Genomic DNA, 15216 nt, shown 5'->3' on the forward strand with positions numbered 1-15216 from the left:
TTATTTCTGCAATGCAATTGGATAGATTTAAAAGAAGTACTTCCATATTTGAAGAGCATTATTAAACAAGAAAAATCTCCTTAGAGTCCATTTGGGGTAACATAGATAATTAAACATACACATATAATTAAAATATATAATAAAATATGATAAGAGAGTGCTATGTAGGTCTCAGAAAGGCAGTATGGTACAGGGGTTAGACATTAGATCTTAGAGTCCAGAAGTCCTGGCTTTCAATCCAACCAACTGACAGTCAGACTTTGGGCAAGTTCTGCTTAACTCTTTGGAACTCCCTGAATCTGAAATGGTTTCCTCATTACACCAATGATTAGGTCCAGACTCTTAAAAATGAGAACTCCAAAGAGAAGAGCCATTACAATTGGGGAGTATATGTTAAGAATTATATTATAGACCTGGCTCTTGATTTGTTTAAAGCATATAAAGAACAGAGAGAGTTAGCAAAAGTATGGAGGGGTAGACATGGCACAGAGAGAATTTATCATTCTAGGCAATGACTAAGAATAATTTTAATGGTTGTTAAATAATAATTGGTCATCATCAATTAATCATACCTATTGTTTTTACTGTTTTACTGTCCCAGAGAACTAATAGACATTAATCAACACTGGTAAACCTGCTTTATCACAATGATTTCCTTCTAATTTTGAAAAGACAGAAATGTAATTTTACTTTGAACAATAATGCCATGGCACTGTTTAAAACATCTAAATTGTATCCAAGGAAAGGAAAATAAAACAACAAAGGATTTTATTCCTGGAATAGACTTATGGTGATATAAGGTAACAAATGTACCTTCTCAAATCTATATTAAAAATTCAGACTGAGAAGAGTGTTCCTGTTTAGGAAAACTGAATATAGGAAAACAAATTAATTTCTTAAAGTTGTAAAAATTAGTTTATTTGAATTATAGAATGCTATTTCAGTCTATTAAAATGTTGACCAAGAGAAAAGTTAGCTTCTTAAGTACTTCTTAAGGTAATATTGTGTATTTATCAGGAAGACAGAGAAAAACCAGTAAGACTTAAATTGGGGGTAAGAAAATGAATACAAAATATCAGATTATTAATATCAGACAAGGTATAAAATAGGAAAACACATTATCCAAGTTGGGGCATTGCCTCTGAAATTAGTATGGGAAAATAGTGATGATGACAATTCAAATATGTACATTAGAGTTTACAAAGTACTTTCCTCACAAAACCCAGAGAGATAGAAGTATTGAAAGCATTATTCTGCCTACTTTATATAATATATGTATATATTATATATAATGAGGAAACTGAGACTCAGAAAGAGTTGTGTCTTCCCAACAAACATAGCTCATAGCCATGGGGAAAAACATATTTTTTTTTATTCAAAATCCAGTATTCTTTCTCCTATTCCAGGTTGCCAGTCTCATCACAATTAGATTTATAAAAATTCAATATACTAGGGTAACATTTTTTCAGGAAAACTTTTCAGGAAAATATATATGTATAAAGTAAGATATACATACATTGTATTTGAGTCACAAATACATGATAATATAGTTATACCATATTTTAGATTTTAATAAGTATTTAGATTGGCTTATGGACATCACCATCCATCTATATTTTATTAGACTTCTTGGGAGTAACTACCATCATACTTAAGATTTGGCATATGATTTTTCTCATCTTGTTATTGAATATTTATTTTTCAGTCACAAGAATTTAGAATTTATTTTGCTTACTTTTGTAGGACAGGAGACTCTTCTGAACAATTGCCAACCAAGGTGCCTCCCCACCTCCACCATGAAATCCCAATTGGATACACTATTCTGCCTGGTTTCCTGTCTTAAAATGGATATTTTGTATTGCAGGGCAGCTGTTGAACAGCTGCAACATTTGTAGAGGTGACTTCTTTCCGTTGATGAATGAAGTACACAGTCCCAGAGAAAATTAATAAGATTCTTCTTGAAGAAGAACTTAATGCCATTTATGGCACTTTAAGACCTTACATTCTTGGCAATCCAGACTCCTTACTCTCATGAATTTATATATGCTTCTGAAACAGGAAAATGGAAATAAATATTCCCTTGGATATGTAGATAGAACTGCTTTCAGAATTAAAGGATTTGAATTTGAATTCCAATTCTCCTGATTTTGTGTGTGTGACTTATTCCAAAACTATCAACCTTTTCGGGTCACGTTCTTCTTTTGTAAAATGAAAAGCTTGATTAGAGGACATCTGAGGTACCTTCTGGTACCATATTTATGATTCTTTGATCTTAGAAGATCTCCAATATTCCTTTCAGCTCTAAATGTGTATTCCTATGCTGGGTCCAATACTTACTAGTGAGCCTCTTCCTTCCCGAATCTTAGTTTCTTTTTCTGTAAAATTATGAAGCTAGTTCAGTCAGTTTTAAAGTCTCACATTTCTAAATCCTATGACCTGATTCTTAGCTTTACCAAATTCCACCCCCAACCCCTTCCCCAAACCTTCTTTAATTCCTCATTCACATTGACTTGTGGATAACTGGAAACAACAATGAATTCATGATGTAAGTATAATGTGAATTCCTAGTTATCACACTCAACCCTTAAGACCCAATCCATAGATATCCTATGAGAAATGAATCTGCATTCCGTTGTTAATAGCCCAGATTTAGAAATAAATAATATTCACTATAGAAAATAACAATCAATACTTATATCCTATCACAGTGCCTTGTTCATCTGCTTCAGTTTTATTGAATTGATTGAAGGAGGGAGTGGGGTTGCCAGGAGGGAGAAGGTTGATTGCTTTCATTAAACTTTTAAATTATCTTCTCCAAATAGTGATCCTTTGAGCAAATTTTTGAAAGATTTCAAAAGATAGGAAAACACATTGTACTTAAAGATATTGATATGTTTTCTAATTTTTTTCTTCTTGAATCTAATGATATCAAATTCCTTTAGCTAATTTCTCATATGCCACAATCTTTAAGTCCTTTACCATTTGAGTTGCCCTCCTCTGAACACTGCTGTTTAGCAATTTCTTTTCTAAAACGAGATGGCCAGTATTGAATAAAATACCCAGGCATAGGTCTGACGAGGGCAGAATATCTTTATCACTTTAGGCAAATTATATAATATTTCTTAGCCTTAGTTTCCTTTTCTGTAAAATGAGGGAGTTGGATTACATAACTTCTAATGTCCCTTCCATAACTGTCAATGATGCTATGAATGGAATGCATTAAAAAAAAGAGAGAACATGGAATTATATTTACAAGGCTAAATCTCTTTCTGTAAAGTTTCTTTTCAAAGCAACCACTCCCTATACAGCTCTTCGTATATTCTATGATGCCTACAGATCGACAATTAACCACTCAATTTGATATTATTAGAAACAAAATAAATCATTTTAACTAAGCTGCCTCAATATTGATGAGCTGAGGAAGCAACTATTCACCATTAAGGGATCCCAAATCTCTGTGTATATTTGAACCTTAAATCTCGGAGACCTTTCCTAACTGACCTATTTGTTCATTACTCTTCCCATCACCCCTTAGTATATATTTTGTATTAACTTGTCTATGTTTGTTAATTTTCATTCAGTAAAGTATAAAAGAATCAAGTTCAGGACAGTTTCACATTTTTTGATCTTTGAAACCCCAGTACCTACCAAAGTAGCTGGCATAGGATTTACTGAACACTGAATTGAATTGAGTGAGAAACAGATTACTTAAGAAGAAAAAGCATAAGAAGTTGCTACCAGACTTCAGAGCCAAGTCCCATGCACTCACATAAATCTGTTTTCTGAATTTCTAGTCCTATCTTCAAAATATATCCTTTCAAATAGTGGAAAGGTAATGTAAAGTAAGTAGCTAGAAGCTTGGCCTCAAGGTCAGCACGACCTGGGTCCAAACTATGCTTCTGACACATGCTGATTTTGTCACAGTAGGCAAGTAATAATCTCTCAGTGCCCCAGGCAATTGTTTAAAACTGTCAGGAGGGAATTTTTTCACCAGGAGTTTCTAGTACCAGTGAGAACACAGGTATAGAGCCTCTTCCTCCCCTATCCTAAATAGTATTACATAACTTGTTCATTCCTTCTCCTACTTTAACCAAGGGAAAATGTTTTAAGTGCTTTAGATGTTTGCATTTTTGAATCCACTATCAAAGGCAGGCAGGGGTGTGTGGTAGGAGGGGAGCTTTCTATTCCCCTACTCGCCCTACCCAGAAGAGTTTAAAATTCCCAAGGAAGGGGGAATTTTCATTAAAATGGCAGCATTATTGGAATGATGTCCTAGGACATCTTACCTGTGGGATTCACATCTTAGGTGTTTGCTGAACTGAGCAATGTGAGCATTACCAGGATCTCTTCTGTTCTGCTTGTTTGTTCCCAAACTAGTTGCATTACATTTCAGGGTAACCTTGTTATCATCCAACCCCAAATATCTGTTATGGAAGCACTTGTATTATAGTCCTTTGAGGGCAATACTAGTAATCATACCAAACAGTAAAAATGCTAGTGTATAATAATAATGAACCTTGGGAAAACGTCACTCTGTCCTTCTTTTGTTTTCTGGACTCATTTTAGATAAGAAAGAATTTTTTTAAACTTTTAAATAAAAGGCAACAAAAGGAACAAAATTACCTCAACAGAGCTCATGTTGCTGTATTTCTTATCCAACATTCCTGCTGCTTTTATATAATTAAGTTATATCAGTATCTGGAAAATTGATATTCTTTCCATTGTCAGACAATCTGTTTGGCATTGCCTTTTATGTGGAGCATGTTTCACTAATTACTTTTGCTCTCCTTTTTAAGGGTTTTTGGAAAATAATAGGAAGAAGGATGAAGGATTGGGGAATCACACATAGGCTCTCTGATCATAGATTCTTATGCTATTTACACTTGCCATTAATTTCTGGATGCTGTATATTTCTTGAAAAAAAAAACAATAATTAGAAAGTTCTGCAATAAAGTTAGACAAAGGCATGGAGTATTCCTCATATACATATTATTCTGATAGTCTTCCAGAACATTAAATAAAATGCTTTTGGGGGCAGACATTAGACTCACGCTTTAATGAGTGTAGGAAACTTCTCTTCATCAATGTAGGGAAATCCCAGTGTAGAACCTCCCTTTGTAGCTCTTCTATAATTGCTTGCTTTACAGAGTGCTTGGAGCATTGAGAGTTTTAATTGTATATGTCAGAGAAAGAGACTTGAATCCAGAATCTCCAGACTTAGAAATATATAGAATCAGAGATATAAAGCTGGAAGACACCTTAAAAGACCACTCCTTTATTTTATTGAAGGAAATTAACCCCAAAGCCAACTCTCTTTCCCTCTCTACATCATCCAGTCAATAGAAGAATTAAGAGACTATTTTTAACAAATGCAATCATAAAGATTTCTTAATGTTTTTGAATACTCTGATATGTTTTCTACAATTAATTTCCAAATGTGACACCATGAAAACATAATTTTTGTAATGATATGGAGAGAGAAACTGTTACTTAGAGGATAGCTGTAGCAATAAATTTGAGTATTTTTCTAACTTCTATTTCCTGGTAAATTAAAAAGTGTTGCTGGGGGAAAACAGTAATGATTCTGGTAAATGAAGACTTTGAGCTCAGAATTGATTAATTCTTTTCACCCCACCCCAGCCTTCATTAAGGGATCATCACCTAAGTGTATGCTAAAATATTTCTTTTAAAAGCACAAGCTAAGTTTGGTTCACAAATATTAGATAGCCACATTTTTAATGGAGCTCCCAAAGCAGATTAACATCATTAAAGATCTTTCCATGACCCTGCTGATTTACTATTCCTTTTCCAGTAATATACTCTTAAACAGAAAACTCAATCTAAACATTTCGTGGCTCTCTTGAAAATTATTATAGTTTCCCTTGAGTAACTAATTAGTTACAAACAGCTAACAACTGCTGTTTAGGGCACAGACATTATTATATAAGCTTTCATTTCCACTGTGGGAAATGACCTGAGGCACATGGGGCAGGAGGTGGGAAGGGGGTCAATTTTCCTGCTGTTTTTTAATACAACTTTTATTTTAGTTAAAGCTGATATTCCATTAATGGGAGTGTTTCCAGAGTATCAATGTCTTGCAAAGATGTCTTCCTGGCATGAGCAGTAGGAAATTTAAAAATAAGAGGTGGCTTCATCTTAGTAACCAGGTCTATTTTAGGGAATACTGAGATAAAAATATTCTGAGCATGCAGCAAAATTCAGAACAGATGTTTTCTAATATGCATTATTTTATATGCATGTAAATAGTGCATATTTCTAAAGCATGATTTTTAAGACATCTTGTGGAAAAGAAAAAATAGATTTAAGATGTAAATAGATTTTAAGTTTTGCAATTGAGGAAGTTGCTCAGATGTCAAAGATTTCAATTTTTGTGACTACAGAAATGGAGAATTTCGACATTTGATTGAAGTTGATTTTCCAATGCTTTTACCACAATGCCTGGCACATAGCAAACACATAATAAATGCTTATTGATTGATTTTTCCCCTTTTTAAAAAATGAGCATGCAAGCTTCTTGGAATTTGGAAGAATTCCTGAACTCTTCACATGTTTGAATGTTTTGAAGACTAGAACATAGCAACACATCATGGAGATGTTTACAGGCACTTTCATGAAAAATAAAAATGAATACTGAATTGCATCCATTTTTATACTTCATAGGCTTGTAGCTGCTTTGGGTTTCACAATATAGTTTACATCACAAACCTAAGGAATCTTTAAAAGGACATTCAGTGTCTTTAGGAAGTGTGGAAGCTCAAACTTCCAAACAGTAAAAACATTTTTTCCCGAGCTTCTAAAAATCCAAATCTAGAGAGCAAATTGCTACCTTTTCCTGATAGTATAGCAGCTGCTTGTCCAAAAAATGTCATCGCCCATAAGCTCTGATGGTATATATTCCTGGTTGCAGTGTGGTGGTGTTCCCTGCCCTCCCCCATCCCACTAAATCTAACATCCATAGAAACCACTCTTATTTAAAATCTATGACTTAGTGAAATGAAGCAAGAATTAATTCTAAATGGGCAGAGTGCCATGTGAACAGATGGGCATGATTGCAGACAGCCAGGAAATGATGTATGTACATCAAGAGTGAATATGTGGTGAAGGCAGGATAGATCTGGGACTATTGAAACATCTGTCTTTCCTGAGATTGGGCACCTAGATTATAGTAAAGAGAACATTATTACTAATGCATTGAGTGGTAGAAAGAGGCAGATACTTGAGTGGAGTTAAAATTGTCTCCTTTAATCTCTGAAATGGGAGGCCTTAAGATTCAGGCCTAACTGACTTTGTAATTACGTGGCTTATGGATATGCCAATGATGGAATTGCTGGAGAGTACTTAAGTGTTCTATTAGCTCATCCATCCATTTTGTGGTCAAATGTATACTTTTCAATAATATCTTTATAAATAATAAAAAGCCTTTTGTATTTTTAATACACTTATTGTTGTATGGGTTTGTTTTTAAATAATGCAAATAGGAGGAGATGAGACATGAAAAGTTAACCTAGCACCCTGAAGCTTGCTGGAGGTCTATTCATCAGAACTATTGATACGGATTATTGATTGAATATGAGTGTTGGTCCCTTATGGATTCTAGTATATCTGTAAACTGTTTCAAGATACAAGCTAACTTTTTATTCAGAACTTTTAAGAACAGGCAACTCTAAAGTAAAAGCTATTTCATCTTTGACAACTTATTGAATTTTATTTCATCCCCATTTTTTGGTTTTTGAAAACAGATACTACTTGTGATTATTTGGGGTGATATAATTATTTTTAATAATAGGTACACTCCTAGATCTCTAGCAAAATGATTTAGAATGCAACACTCTACTTCTTTAGACTTACTTGAATCTTAGGGGTTGAGGGTAATCTTTTGAAAAGCAAGAAGGAGAAAGAAAATTGAATTACCCATGGACTAAGAAAGTATGTATCAAGTTAAATTGGGTGCAAAGGAACAAACAAATGTATGTTAAATCAGAAATTTGGGGAAAGCAACAATAAAAGGATTTGGAAAAAAACAGAACAATTTTAAATAAGTGAAATTGAATTACCAGGAGTCAAAGTGGCAGAGCTTAAGATAATTGCCGTTCTGATATACTATAGCAGTTCAACCGTCATTTCACTTTAGTAGAGAATTTCAATTCCAGAAACACTTATTAGACTCCCACTGTATGCAAAGCTGGCTCCAGTAACTGAAACTTAGAAAGACAAAACTAGCCATAATTTTTGCCCTTAGAAGTTTACAATTTTCTGGGAATATATAAAATGTATCTCCTTTCACTATGAAGTCCTTCTGATCCACCCAACTATTATTGGCTATCTGTTAAAAATGACAATACATTGCAGGCAAAGAGATTGGGAGGGAGTATTTTTGCAAAGAAATAGATCTGAGAAATGTAATCTAGTTTAAAGAGAATTGTTAGGAGGCCAGTATGACTAGACTATGGCCACATGCAGGTGGTAGAAATATGAGATCATGGGAAACATATTGAAAAAGTCTATAAAAATCATGTTGATGGTTTTACAGTTTATCCTAGTGACAATAGAGAGAAAATTTTAAGAATTCTGAATAGAGAGATTGATAATATGGTGTTTGGGGGGGGGGAGAGTGATGTGGCACGGTGCAGGATGGATATGACAAAGCAGATAAAGTATAGGATTTGGAGTTAGCAAGACTCATCTCCCTGAATTCAAATCAGGCTTCAGATACTTACTAACTGGGCAAGTCACTTAATCCTGTTTGCCTCAATTTCCTCATCTGTAAAATGAACTGGAGAAAGAAATGGCAAAGCACTCTAATATCTTTACTAAGAAATCCTAAATGGGCTCACAAAGAGTTGAACATGGCTAAAAAATAACTGAACAACAGCAGCTGGATGGATGAGAGAAGAGAAAGACTAGAACTAGAGTAGCCAATTAGTAGACCATTTTATAAGTCTAAGAAAGAGAAAATTAAAACCTGAACAAAGGTAGAGACCCATAAAATGAAAAATAAGGAAATGTACATGTTATCATCATCAGAAATTGTGAAATTTAGAGGAAGATAGGTTTTCAGAGAATTACAATTAATTTTATTTTGGATGGATACGAATTTGGCCATATGAAAAAATATAGCAAAACTCACAGATTTTTAGATCATAATGACAGTTTTCCCCTAATGTTTGAGATCATTGATCTAACAAGAAGAAATAAAAAGAGCACATCCTAATTTATTTGAGAATATTCTAGAATAATTAGAAGGGTTATGGTTAGACAGTCCTAGAATGTTAAAACATTACAGGACCTAAGAGAACATTTAATTTGATCCTCAATTTAGGAATGGTTGAATTGAGGTCTAGATGTTCATTTAAAATTTTTTCTTCCTCTTTTACCTTCTCTTCCAACCTGTCACCCTAAAAAATATTTCTTTCACACTTTAAAAATTATTATTCTCAATTTGTTTTCTTTGCTCCTAGAAATGCCAACCTTTGACTTTTTTTAGTGGAGATAATGAAATATAAGAGAGAGTTTCCCTCTCATCCCAGGTAATCACAAAATGTTAATAAGGTATTAAACTAACTCAAAAGATGAATCTATGCCCTGATCCTTTTATGAGGTGAAAACTCCTCTTTGATTGTGTCAAGAAGGGAACAATGCCATTGGTTGAACAAACAAATTAAGGTTGTCTCTGGGGCCTTTAAATAGCTGAACCCTAATTTCAGCAGTTCCTATAATTGTGAAATAGGTGTTTTGTAAGTCTTAAAATGGTATATGAATTATCATATATATGTAGAAAATTCACTATGATCACGATCAAATGATAACACTTGGGTTTTCAAAACATTAGATAATAATAAATCATCTTTATTTTACTAATCATTTTACTAATCTGAATTTCTTCTTTCTTTTCACTTCTTACAACTTCATTTATGGCAAAAAAAGAGCCTAAAACTTCACACTTCCTTCTGGTAGGTGTGATCACAGCAATGTCATATATAGAAAGAGGCTAGCACTTCTTTGGTCCTTTGAAGTAATGCCTTTTTATTCATGCCCCTCATCTTTCCTTGCCTTCCCTCCTTACCTCCATTTAGGAGTAACTAAGTATTCAAGGTGATTTCTGTGCCCAAATGATCCCAAAGATCTCTATCCCTTTTGAAGACAAATATTCAAATTTTCACCTACCTTCATTCCCATTTCATCTTTTCTCTTCTTTCTCTTTTTCTTCCTTGGGCTAAAAAGACTAGAACAAATGAAAATCTTTTTAGTTTTATACCCATGTTAGAATATCTCTTCTAATTATTTTTAATTTAGAAGTTACTTTGTAAGAGAGAGACAGACCTGGAGGTGGGATTCCATATAGTAAAAGGAACTACCACAGAATCACAAAATTTCAAAGCTTTAAGAGATCTCAGAGGGTATCTAATCCAAATTGCGTAAGTAAGAATTACAAGTAGAGTATACCTGACAATTTGCTATGTTACTTTTCTGCTAAAGATGTCCAGAGATGGAGAACTCTACATTTACAGGCAGCCCATTCCCAATCTGGATAACTCTATTTGGTGGAATGTTGAAACTAGATCTCTCTCTCTGTAAGTTCCCACTATTGGGGAGAAGGGAATAAGAATTTATATAGCGCCTTCGATGTACTAGGCACTGTGCCAAGAACTTTACAAATATTGTATTATTTGGTCCTCACAACAACTGAGCCAGGTAGGTGCTATTGGGAAACTGAGGCAAGAAAAAGTTAAATGATTTGCCCAAGGTCACCCAACCAGTAAGTGTCTGAGGCAAGATGGAAACTAAGGTCTTCCTGATTTCAAGCCTGATACTCTATGGACTATACTGTCTACTCCCATGCTTCCAGTTAGAGTTTAAGAAAAACGAGTCTAATTCCTTCTCTACTAACCAGCTTCTTAAATCTTTAAGAAAACTACATCTTCTTTAATACCTTTTGTCTTTCTTTCAGTCAATATAATAAAGATTTCAATTCATTTGCCACCCTGCTCACCTTTGTCTGGACCCACTACAAATTGTCATTGTTCTTCCTAAAATGTGGAATCCACGATTAAACTCTATACATCAGATGTGGGAAGATCACTAGCATGGAAACTTTTCTACCAATGCTGATTAGCAATTCCTGTATGATTTGTTTGTCTGGTTTATTGAGAATTTATGTGGTTTGATTATGGATACAAAATCTCAGAGGCAGGTCTTGAATCTAGGAACAATGTAATTTATGTGCTGGTCTAAAATTCACCTACTACAACGCAGTTTCTTATATTCTTTTATAATTGTTTAAGAGTAAATTAAGAATCAAAAAATACAGAACAGTTTTAATAACGATAAAATGATAGATACAGAAAGCCTAATCATTCCATTCAAGACTCCTGACACAGACTTCAAATTTTTCTTATTAGATATTTTGGCCAAGTACTAACATTAACCTTCCTGATCTCCAGTTTCCTTATATGTTAAAATGTTTGAACTAGATCAGCAATTTGTGACCAGGGTCCATGAATTTGAATGTTTAGAAATATTTTTATAATTATATTAAAATATAGTTTCTTTGGTCTAAATATTTTAAGCATTCAAAAATTTTATTCTAAGGAGTCTATTAGCCTTATCAGATCTTTAAAGGAATTCATGACAGATTTTTAAAAAAGCATAGAACTAAACAAGATGATTTCTCTGTTCCTTTCCATCTATAATATTGTTATTCATTATGGTACCATACAACAATGATAAGATATGACTCGATTTCTTAATGAAATGTACAAAGGCAACTGTAGAATGCTACTTATAATAAGTCAAAACTATTCAACAAACCATACATTCTTATCTGGAAAATACACTGAACAAAGAAAACCAAGCTGAATTTATCATTTCTGATTTTTCACTCCCTGTTTAGATTTTCCTACAATTCAAGAAAGCTCATTTCTTAACACAGACTACTTAAGAGTTTCTCACTCAGAAAAAAATAGACTGGGGAGTCATATTCCAAATTAAAGTAAATACAGAATTTTGTGAGAGTTTTCCATTGCTCTCCTCAAGATTGGCACAACATCAGTATCAGCCTTTTAGGATTGTTTGCAAAGTCCTGATTGTTCTGTCAGAATCTGGAAAACAAGAAGATAACTTTTCCAGACATTGACTATTGAAAGCTAAACCCAGCTACCAGATTCCTTTCCTATCTTTCCAATTCTGTGACAGGGTTCTGATCTTGTCACACCATTTCTCTCAATAGGAGAGGACTACTTTCCATACATTTTCTCTGACTACATTATTTAGGGAATAAATTTCCTAGAAACAACTGAATGGAGAGTTTAGCTGTCGTCCATACATATATGAGAGCTCATTGTAGAGAATTTTCTTACGTTATGGCAAAGTCAATTTCATAAAATCACTGAACAGTGCTTGGAAAATGGTAGCTAGACTGCAGTTTGCTTTTGATTCTAATTATTATATTACTTAACTTAGAAACAATTGACCAAGTAACCCACTTTAAAAATGGATTTTCGTTTATTTGAAATAAGAATAGGTTCACATTACAGTGAGGAATCGTAGAAACTCAGAGCTGGAAGGGATCTCAGATCTAATCTAATCCATACCTTAATAGAAATTTCCTCTACAACATCTCTAAGGAATAGTCACCCACTTCTGGGTCAGCAAGCTGCACAGGATCAGGAGGATAACTTTTGTCCCTCCTTTAAATTGTCCTGAAGACCTGAGTTGGCAGTCTTCACCTAAGTTAGCAAGACACTGTTTATTCCAGTGACTATTTTCCCTGAGTGAGGAGTGCAGAATTAAGGCTCTTGTGTAAATAGACTCTCAACAATGTCTAGAATGAAAGACAACAGATGTAACCTAAAGAGGCTGATTGTGATTGGGGGGGTGGCTGGGGGTTGTTATTATTTTTTCTCCTAGGAGCCTCTTAGGTCTCTCCCTTTGCTCAAGTGACAGCTTTCAGCTGATATGGCCAACAACTGAAGCAAGTAATCTGCCCTCAGGGGCTTGTGCATTGTCTCCAAATGGGCAGTCCTCCAGGGAAGGGTTCAGCAAGTAAATCAGAGCCAGAAAGTCTGTGTCACTATGAGTTTTAGCTGAAGCTGATAGCTTGAAGGACTCATTGTCTGCAGCCTTGAGTCTTTAGGAAGGTGTGTGATTATAGGGTTTGAAAACGAAGCCCTGGCAAAGGGTTCAAGTGCCTGGAGTATAAAATAGCTATTAATTAGGACACACAACATTCAAGTACTTCAGCAGTGAGTAATGATTTAAAAGCAAATGGAATTAATTTCTACTGCCTGTTAGACATTTGGGCCAGTTAAAATGGTGGCACTTGGAAAAAACCACACAAATCAAAAGCAACAACATTCACTTTTTACATTAACCTTTTTTCAACTGAGTTTCAGATTTTCTCCATGAAGCTAGATATAAAAAACACTTTTTATTCAAAAATCAGTTGAAAAATGTGTATTAAGCACCAGCTAGATATAAAACACTATCCTAGTTTGATACTGTACAGCATATTACACAAGATGGGCTAATAGGCTCAAAGAATGATATAGTTGGAGATGAAAGGGACTCTAAAAGTCATCTTGAACAACTCCTTCATTTTAAAGATGGGAGAACTGAGATCTAAAAAAGGTTAACTGGTTTGCCTAAATGTGAGAGGCAGAGCTGTACCAGGGTAAGGTTAAGTGACTTGTAAAGTAAGGTCACCCAAGATGCATATGCCAGGGCACTGGTCTGGAGTTTTCTCTTCTAACTCTCAGTATTTCCCACAGCACCACAATGCCTCAAACCATGTAGAAAGTGCTTTGAAAGCTTTAAAGAGTTACATAAATGGTCATTTCTAGAGGGAAGGAGTTTATATTCATTGGAGATCTTTCTTTACATAAGCTCTTGATTGCTAACTATTGGTTATGTTGTAGTTGAGATTCTTTTTCAGATATGGATGGCATTAGGTACCTCTAGAAGAGCCTTCCAATTCTGAGGGATCCCATGTTAATTATCTTTATTCTGGGCCTTCAGATGATCAGCACAGTACCACTTGCAAACAGCAGCACCAAAGGGCTTCACCATTCATAGAGTATTTCTGTTCCATCTTGTCCCTACACTAGGAACCTTTTATACATATTTTCTTATGCATTTCAAGGGGTAATATTGTATAGTCATGTACCTTGGATCCAAGATTTTCAGCAACTTCATATACTTAAATAGATAGAGAAGTAAAGTTGCTTTGGAGTTCAGCTAAAGCTATTTCTATTATGATGATAGATAGTAGACGAATAGAGAGATGCTTTGAAATTTTCCTTAGATTGAACCAAATTATTAAGATAGGGCACAATTTACAGGACTTTTTTACATTTTTATATTGTCCTCAGTTTTATTTGTGAGATCACAGTTACAAATGTAAAATTTCATACCCAGAGACTTTATGGGGAATTGCTGCATACTGTAGAAAAAATATTGGATCCAGAATCTTATAAATAACCTGTCCATCGATTAATAAATGCATGGGTCAGCATTGAGTATAATTACTCTCTCAGGATAAGTAAAAAAATTATGTCAGATAAATGTTAACATTGTTACTTTATTAATCTCATTTTCTCCAGGGCAAGTACATTAAAAAAGAATATGACCTATATGGTAAATTTCTAATAATTATTTACATGGTGATGATTTAGAGAAAAAAATCTGTCAAAAGAAATTATTGGCTTTTTAAATGGGATTAATTCTAAAAGAAAATTTAAAAATCTCTCCCAGATATTCTGCTTATGACCTGTAAGACTTTTAGCAATTTTTCTAACTTCTCCAGTTCTCAGTTTCCTCACCTGTAAAATACAGAATGCAGCTAGAAGATCTATTAGGTCCCTACCAGCTCTGAGTCTATGCTTCCTTCACTTAATATCAGGAATCTGACTAAAGAGGAACTTTCTAAAGAAACTAGGGTCTTAAAATATATAAACACTTAGTAGATAGGTTAATGCCATATTTTGCTGTTGCTGTTGTGACAAAATTCAAGCAGTTCTTTGCACAAGTCTACAACTAGCATTTCTATCTCATGCTCATTACCAAGCATAATTATAAAATCATATTCAAATATATTCCAGCTGTCCTTTCTGGAATGATTTAAAAAAGTTTAGAAAGGTAACCATAGTGTTTTATTTTTAAGTTATTTTATTTAATTATTATGAAATAATTTTATTATTA

The 15216-nt window shown here is 34.0% G+C and overlaps 1 long non-coding RNA gene across 4 annotated transcripts in view; it reads right to left on the reverse strand.

Annotated features, from left to right (window-relative positions):
• The window catches only part of LOC103097316 (uncharacterized), a 106579-nt gene that overhangs the window by 19900 nt on the left and 71463 nt on the right, over positions 1–15216 (reverse strand). For 2 of the 4 annotated variants that reach the window (XR_008916135.1, XR_008916134.1), the window contains exon 4: positions 10186–10243. This is a non-coding gene — a long non-coding RNA (uncharacterized LOC103097316). Of the gene's footprint in view, positions 1–2337; positions 2376–9093; positions 10244–15216 lie in introns of those variants that run through there. The other 2 variants (XR_008916136.1, XR_461437.3) reach the window with 2 other exon arrangements.

Source organism: Monodelphis domestica, chromosome 2 (assembly GCF_027887165.1).
Source record: "Monodelphis domestica isolate mMonDom1 chromosome 2, mMonDom1.pri, whole genome shotgun sequence".
Lineage (NCBI taxonomy): Eukaryota > Metazoa > Chordata > Mammalia > Didelphimorphia > Didelphidae > Monodelphis > Monodelphis domestica.